This window comes from Muntiacus reevesi, chromosome 2 (genome assembly GCF_963930625.1).
Source record: "Muntiacus reevesi chromosome 2, mMunRee1.1, whole genome shotgun sequence".
Taxonomy (NCBI): Eukaryota; Metazoa; Chordata; class Mammalia; order Artiodactyla; family Cervidae; genus Muntiacus; species Muntiacus reevesi.
Window position 1 is genome coordinate 115,809,475 of NC_089250.1, and position 8,905 is coordinate 115,818,379.

Genomic DNA, 8,905 nt, shown 5'->3' on the forward strand with positions numbered 1-8,905 from the left:
AGTAACAAAGCTCTCTTTCTACTCTTAACACAGGAAATGAATAGAAAGAGAATCTAGACCTTGAATCCAAGAGTGGAGGAAAAGATTTTGAGATGAAGACCATAGTGGAATACATGTGACTCCTCACTGAACGTCGCTGTGGGTATAAGTAGGCATACCCACAAGTCTCAGAGGCTCCAGCTCTCTTTAGCAAGGCTTATATCCCATAGGAGCAAGATTTAATGTAACAGCTTTAGCAAATACAAAGAAAAACCGAGAGTACAAACATAAGAAAACTTTTTGAATTTTGCAATAGATTTTGAGTCTATAGGAAAGAAATTTATTTACAGAGTTCTCCACTAGATATGCAAGTTGCCCGTTAACTAAGCTTTTGGATGTAAATCTATTAATAAACTCTTACTAATGAAGCAGGATGAAGACTCTAGGAGAAAACAGGGAGGAAAACTGAGAGATTTTAAATATTTGGGATGGAAAATTAAGAAAGAATATAGGGAAGATTGGAGAGCTGACTTTTACCAATGTACATTTTAGAATTTCTCCTAATGAAAGGGGATGCCAGATGTCACCCTCCAAAGGAAGAGCCTAACTGCTGAAGCAGGTTCTGGGATAAATCCGTTTTATTGTTATGTAAAAGTTACTCATTCCAATGAGCTTTTACCCAATAGATTATTTTAACTTTTTGAAATAGCTTTTAATGTTTAATTACCTAAGCAATACATGGTCGCTTTAAAGAAAAATTTTTAAAGATGGAAAGAAAATCAACAATACTCTTTAACACCTATAGATCTCTATTAATGCACTGCTGCAGATCCACTCCTATACATGTACTCATACACATTCACATACAAGATCACATACCCATGTACACATAGCCATACTCAATGACATACATGGTCACATACCACACATGTATATGTTAAAATACATATTCCTGTATATGTATCTGTACACATGTACACATACTTTGTATGAGACCCTCCTGTGTGTGACTACTAAATCTGAGGAGGATTGAAAGTCAATATCAGGGGAAGCTAAAGTTCAAAAATTTCTACCAGTATCTGCCTTCTACATTCAACCTGAATTTTTCCTCACTAGCAAAAAGTCCCTTTGTTCTGGAAGATACATTTCAGTGAGCTCTTTTATTATGCAAATATAAAGAAAGGGCTCTTCATTCCCAGTGAAGACCTGAATGCAATAAAACTATCAGAGTCTGTATTCTTCAGACTGAAACACTGAATTCTGTTTATCAATTTAAATTGAATATATCTTTCGGCTGACTTATGTCTTGGAAGATTACGCTTCCTTTAGAGACTTTTATTTCCTCAACTTGGATTTAGATGGTTCGCTGCTTCCTGGTGGCTCAGCTGGTAAAGAATCTGCCTGCAATGCAGGAGACCTGGCTTCAATCCCTGGGTCAGGAAGATCCCCTGAAGAAGGAAATAGCAATCCAGTCCAGTATTCTTGCCTAGAGAATGCCATGAACATGGGAGCCTGGCAGAGGACAGCCCATGGGGTAGCAAAGAGTTGGACATGACCAAGCAACTAACACTTTCACTTTTTTCTGCTTATTACTAATAGTAATAGCTTCCCTGGTGGCTCAGCTGGTAAAGAATCTGTCTACAATGTGGGAGACCTGGGTTTGATCTCGGGGTTGGGAAGATCCCCTGGAGAAGAGAATGACTACCCACTCCAGTATGCTGGCCTGGAGAATTCCATGGACTGTATAGTCGTCCATGGGGTCGCAAAGAGTCAGACATGACTGAGTGACTTTCACACACAATAATAGTAACAATTATTATTATCTTCTGTTTTTAGGAGTTATATTCTTTGTTCTTGGAGTATATAGTCATAAAACACGCTGGCTAGAGGAATTAAGGGAAGTGCCATATATAGATCCAACCTATTGTTTTCTCTTTGAATTGAGTTTCTGTGTTGGAATTTATCTACCTTGCGGCTAGCACTGAAGGAGAAAAGTTGAGGCTCATCTACTCAGTGAGGATACCTCTTTCCACTACATAGTTAGTAGAACTGTTAGGGGAAGCACACTGATTAAAACTGCCCACCCTGGCCAGGCACCATCGTAACCATTTGTATGAGTTGTTTTACAACAGGAGGTCCTGGTAAGGAACACAGAACTGATAAGCCACCACCAACCAGAAGAGTTTTGGGAAAGGTCAAAAGAAGACATCACATGTCTGCCACCTCCCAGAATCCTTCTCTCTGGCATCCATCTTGGCTGAATAAGGCATGCACCACCAGGAAGGTCACTGAGTCAGAGTGACTGGCTAAAGACAACCCAGAAATTAATCCCATCACCATAAAACCTTAGACTGCCAGCCACGAGGCAGAGCAGTTCTTCTAGGTTCCCTTACCCTACTGTTCTCCACCTGGGTGCCCTTTCCCAATAAAATCTCTTGCTTTGTCAGTACATGCATCTCCCAGGACAATTCATTTCCGAGTGTTAGATAAGAGCCCAGTTTCAGGCCCTGGAAGGGGGTCCCTCTTCCTGCAACAGAACCAAATCAGAACCAAAGGCAAAGCAACTTAGGGAAAACTCCTTTAAAATACCATTTCTTAATAAATAAATAAATAAATAAAATACCATTTCTTTTAGACTAAGTCTTCTCCAAGCTTACATTGTCTATTCCAATTATCTTGATGACAATTTATAAGGAAGTGGGGAATCAAGATATCAATCAATAGCTTGATATCTTCAATATGTATTTCTTCATACACTACCTGATCAATTCTGTCTTTCCATGAACAAGACAAGTAGCCTTTTTAATACAAGCTTCTAGAATGATAAGGTTAATATAAGTGAAAACAACAACAGTATAATGAGTTGTTATCTGGTTAGAGCTATGAAAGCACTAAATATGGTGCCAGGCACATGGTGGGTATTTGATATGGTGAGTGATTATACATTGGAATTCTCTGCCTTCATTCTGGGAAAGAATATAGTAACTGACAAAAGGATGCAGACTCTTAAATAAAAAGTTGGGACAAGGAGTTCACAATGTCCTGAATGTAAATCTTAGTTCTAAACTATGACTGATGATGGTTTGTGCCAACCTGAGGAGCTGAACTGGATTTGAAATAACTCTACCAATACTCAGAGACATACAAATAGAAAGAGACAGAGAAGGGAGAAAGAGAATGAACACTTTTTAAAAAGGTAGTTACTTAAATAGCTTGAGGCCTTAAATATATAATAATGATTTTTCCATCAGCAAAAGAAAATTTAGTGAAAACATTATATATCTGGTGGTTTCTGAATGTTTATGCTATAAAATAAAAACATTAATTGGAAGTCCCTTGGACTGCAAGGAGATCCAACTAGTCCATCCTAAAGGAGATCAGTCCTGGGTGTTCATTGGAAAGACTGATGTTGAAGCTGAAACTCCAATACTTTAGCCACCTGATGCAAAGAGTTAACACATTTGAAAAGACCCTGATGCTGGGAAAGGTTGAGAGCAGGAGAAGAAGGAGACGACAAAAGATGAGATGGTTGGATGGCATCGCTGACTCAATGGACATGGGTTTGGGTGGACTCAGGGAGTTGGTGATGGACAGGGAGGCCTAGTGTGCTGTGGTTCATGGGGTCACAAAGAGTCGGACGGGACTGAGCGACTGAACTGAACTGAACTATCAGTTCAATCACTCAGACTGTCCAACTCTGTGACCCCATGGACTGCAGCATGCCAGGCCTCCCTGTCCATCATCAACTCCCAAAGCTTTCTAAAACTCATGTCCATCAAGTCGGTGATGCCATTCAACCATCACATCATCTGTCGTCCCCTTCTCCTTCTGCTTTCAATCTTTCCCAGCATCAAGACCTTTTCAAATGAATCAGTTCTTCACATCATGTTGCCAAAGTATTGGAGTTTCAGCTTCAGCATCACTCCTTTCAATGAATATTCAGGACAGATTTCCTTTAGGATTGATTGGTTTGATTTCCTTGCTGTTCAGGGGACTCTCAAGAGTCTTCTCCAACATCACAGTTCAAAAGCATAAATTCTTCAGTGCTCAGCTTTCTTTATAGTCCAACTCTCACATCCATACATGACTACTGGAAAAACTATAGCTTTGACAAGACAGACCTATGTCAGCAAAGTAACGTGTCTGCTTTTTAACATGCTGTCTATGTTGGTCATAGCTTCTCTTTCAAGAAGCAAGCATCTTTTAATTTCATGGCTGCAGTCACCATCTCCAGTAATTTTGGAGTCCCCAAAAATAAGGTCTGTCACTGTTTCCATTGTTTCCCCATCTATTTGCCATGAAGTGATGGGGCCAGATGCCATGATCTTAGTTTTCTGAATGCTGAATTTTAAACCAACTGTTTCACTCTCCTCTTTCACTTTCATCTAGAGGCTCTTTAGTTCTTCTTTGCTTTCTACTATAAGGGTGGTGTCATCTGTATATCGGAGATGATTGATATTTTTCCCGGAAATCTTAATTCCAACTTGTGCTTCATCCAGCCCAGCATTTCTCATAATCTGCATATAAGTTATATAAGCACGGTGACAATATACAGACTTGATGTACTCCTTTTCCTATTTGGAACCAATCTGTTGTTCTATGTCCAGTTCTAACTGTTGCTTCTTGACCTGTATACAGATTTCTCATGAGGCAGGTCAGGTGATCCAGTATTCCCATCTCTTGAAGAATTTTCCATAGTTTGTTGTGATCCACACAGTCAAAGACTTTGGCATAGTCAATAAAGCAGAAGTAGATGGTTTTCTGGAACTTTCTTGCTTTTTTGATGATTCAATGGACGTTGGAAATTTGATCTCTGGTTCCTCTACCTTTTCTAAATTCAGCTTGAACATCTGGAAGTTCATAGTTCATGTAACGTTGAAGCCTGGCTTGGAGAATTTTGAGCATTACTTTGATAGCATGTGAGAAGAGTGCAATTGTGTGGTAGTTTGAACATTCTTTGGCATTACCTTTCTTTGGGATTGGAGTGAAAACGGACCTTTTCCAGTCCTGTGGCCACTGCTGAGTTTTCCCAATTTGCTGGCATATTGAGTGCAACACTTTCACAGCATCATCTTTCAGGATTTTAAATAGCTCAACTGGAATTCCATCACCTCCACTAGCTTTGTTTGTAGTGATGCTTCCTAAGGCCCACTTGACTTCACATTCCAGGATATCTGGCTCTAGGTGAGTGATCACATCATTGTGATTATCTGAGTCATGAAGATCTTTTTTGTATAGTTCTGTGTATTCTTGTCACCTCTTCTTTATATCTTCTGCTTCTGTTAGGTCCATACCATTTCTATTCTTATTGTGCCCATCTTTGCATGAAATGTTCCTTTGGTATCACTAATTTTCTTGAAGAGATCTCTAGCCTTTCCCATTCTACTGTTTTCCTCTATTTCTTTGCATTGATCACTGAGGAAGTCTTTTATCTCTCCCTGTTATTCTTTGGAACACTGTATTCAAATGGGTGTATCTTTTCTTTTCTACTTTGCCTTTCACTTCTCTTCTGTTCTCAGCTTTTTGTAAGGCCTCCCTAGACAACAATTTTGCCTTTTAGCATTTCTTTTTCTTCTCAATGGTTTTGATGATTGCCTTTTGTACAATGTCACAAACCTCTGTCTATAGTTCTTTAGGCACTCTGTCTATGTTTACTTTAATAAGTTGTCAGACACTCAATTGCATTCATACATTGACCCTATCATTTAATCTTGATCATAAAAAGAAAGAAAAGGCTTTGTGAAAGATAAATAAGCATTTACAAAGCAGGCAAAGGAAGGTACAAAAGACACAAATTAGATGAAATGAAGAAGACCCAATCGGTTGTGGGAAAATTAAAAGTTGTATTTTATTTAGCTATGTGATTGTAGCATGAATTTAAGATCTTAGATGGGTGTCATAAAATCAGTACATGTTCTGGATTCCCATTATAAGCAAACTTATAATCAAGATCAAAATCTAGAAAACTGGCATGGAATAAGAAGTAAGCAATGCTTGTATGCTTTCCATTTTCAGAACTCCCTGATGAGGTCAATAATTTCCACAAGGAGAATATGATTCACTGTGCCACATCCACTGGAGTTACATTGACAGCTCTGCTGCTGCTGCTGCTAAGTCACTTCAGTCGTGTCTGACTCTGTGCGACCCCATAGATGGCAGCCCATCAGGCTCCTCTATCCCCGGGATTCTCCAGGCAAGAACACTGGAGTGGGTTGCCATTTCCTTCTCCAATGCATGAAAGTGAAAAGTGAAAGTGAAGTTGCTCAGTCATACCCGACTCTTCGTGACCCCTTGGACTGTAGCCTACCATGCTCCTCTGCCCATGGGATTTTCCAGGCAAGAGTACTGGAGTTGGTTGTCATTTCCTTCTCTAACTGATGGCTCTAATGACTCATTACTTCTCTGACTTCTTCAATTCCATTCATACTTGTATATTCAACAAGAAGAAGCTCACAGGTAGTGGGACTTCCCTAGTAGTCTAGACTAGGACTCCACACTTCCATGGCAGAGGGCACAAGCTTGATCCCTGATTGGGGAACTAAGATCCCACATGCCACACAACACAGCCAAAAAATAAGCTCATACATAGTTTTGTCTTTGGCAGATTGTTTGTAAAAACGATTGCAATGCTGCCCTCCCTATATCTACTTGCTTGGAAGGTCCTCTACTATATTGACACTGGGCTTTTCATGTGACTTTGCTTTGCTAGGATATTGATAATAGGATATTAACAAACATGTTGCAAGTCACAGTTTGAAAGAGATTACACATGGAGGTTTCCTTGCTTGCTTTATTTAAAACCCTGAGACTACCATGTGAATGGACCCAAGTTAGCCTCTGGAAAGGCCATGTGATGAAGATGTAAGTGTCCTGCCAACAAGCTGCCCTACTACATGTAAGCAAGACTATCCTAAATCACTTCGCTGCCAGTGGACCTACCACCTGACCCCAGATAATCAGTCAAGACAATCTAGACAGGAAAAATTTCTTACCTGACCCACAGAATGATGAGAAATATGAAATGATTATTGTTTTACATTTTGGTATGTTTAGTTACATAGCCAAAGCTAGCTGACACATTATCTTGACATTTGTACTGTATTGTCTGTTCTACTTACTATTCCAGTTGTTATTGCTTCATAATGAATTACCTTAATAGAAAGCTCAAACCTAAATGTCCAAAACAGAATGCTTGATTTCCTCTTATCTGAAGTTTGCTCTCTTCCCAGTGTTATCCATTTTGGTTAATATGTTTTCTCTAATTTTTTCTACCTCTGGACATGTCCAAAGGATTGAATTAAGATAAGCAAAAGGGAATGAAAACATTTCCACTGAAGTATTAACTCCAGGAGAATACCATTGAGAATTATAACTTTGACTTAGAAGCAATTCACAAGAGTTAGATGGGACTAGTGATTCTCAAAACAGCCTTGTGTTTTTCACTGAACTTGGCTTCTGGAACAGTCCTATGCATTTATGCCTGATTTCTGAGAGTACAGCAATAAAACAACTGCAATAAAACAGCTGGGGAAAAACCAAAACAGCTGTTTATCTTCCAACTCTATGGGACATCCCAAGGCTAAAGGCATGCTTAGAGTTAAGAGTCATTTGTTCTATATGTATCAAGAGATGTTGCCTGCAACAGAAGCCATGCGATTGTCAGAAGCAAGATTGGATTGCCTTGGGGCAGAGAGCAAGGGAAATTAACATCAGCATGGGTATCTCTTATGAACATTAGTGTTGTGACATTTAATGGGCCTCAATAGTATAGCCACCACTTTATGCATTGGTAAAAAGAGAAGAACCGGAAATGAGAAAAAAAGGCAAATGCCAAGCCTTTGGCTGCCCCATGAGGCATAGTTCTAAAAATTCCAGCACTGTATCAGAAGAATCTAAAAAGAAACAGACTAGCACAGAGTGGTGGAAGATATATTACTTTGCCACAATCAAAATGACCCATTCTTACTCTCACCAAGTATGATACACCAAATGTCAGCTACAACTACCACATTTTCAAAGTTCCAAAAGGTCTCCCTAATGATATTTCCTTCAATTTTTAGTTATGTTGTCTTGACTAAGATCAGACTATTCAAATGGCTTCAAGGGATCACATTTATATGTGTGATTTCCCCTAGGAAACTGATTAATTTCTATTGTATCCCACAAAAGCATTTGCTATTGAGAACAATGTGCACAGCTGACTATGTTGGTGTTCCATACAAAGCAGGGTAAATTTAGATTTCTGATAAAAAGCTCCCAATAAATGTCTATCTGTATCATAATTAAGAGTCTTGAACCTATTTTTTCTAATTGATTTCTGGAATAATACTGAGGCAGTGACTGTTTTTATATATACTTATACATTTTCATTTTCTATCTGTGAAAAATATATATGCTTTTACAAGTATTTTTGATTTATGTTTCTTTGTTATTGTAAGTCTCTCCTCTAAGTCCCACCCATCCATAATTATGGTGAAGCCATGAAGGCAGTCTCAGAAAGTATAATATAATCTAGAAAAGTATGAAACTTAAAATTTACCCTTAAAAATCTAACCAGATTGGAAAGGAAAATAAAATTTCTTTCATGTTCTACCAAATGCCTTTATGAAAAAGAGAAGTGATAGAAAATGAAGGATTGTAATGAAGTACATATTTCTATCTCTCATCTCCTAACTGAACTCCTAGAGGGTAGATGTATATCACATAAATTGATGAGAAATGTAGGTGTACAAGGGATTTCTAACTACTTATTGTTGAAAAATTGATATCTATCTACCAACTTGGAGCTGAGTTTCTTAAGAATAAATGTGGTGGTACAAGACAATTTGACTAAGGAAGGATCCAAGCATAGGTTATCCAAACAATCTTTGTCACCTAAGCGACAAAGAGAGGGCCCAAGTTTACCACATTCTCTTGAGGTAAGTCA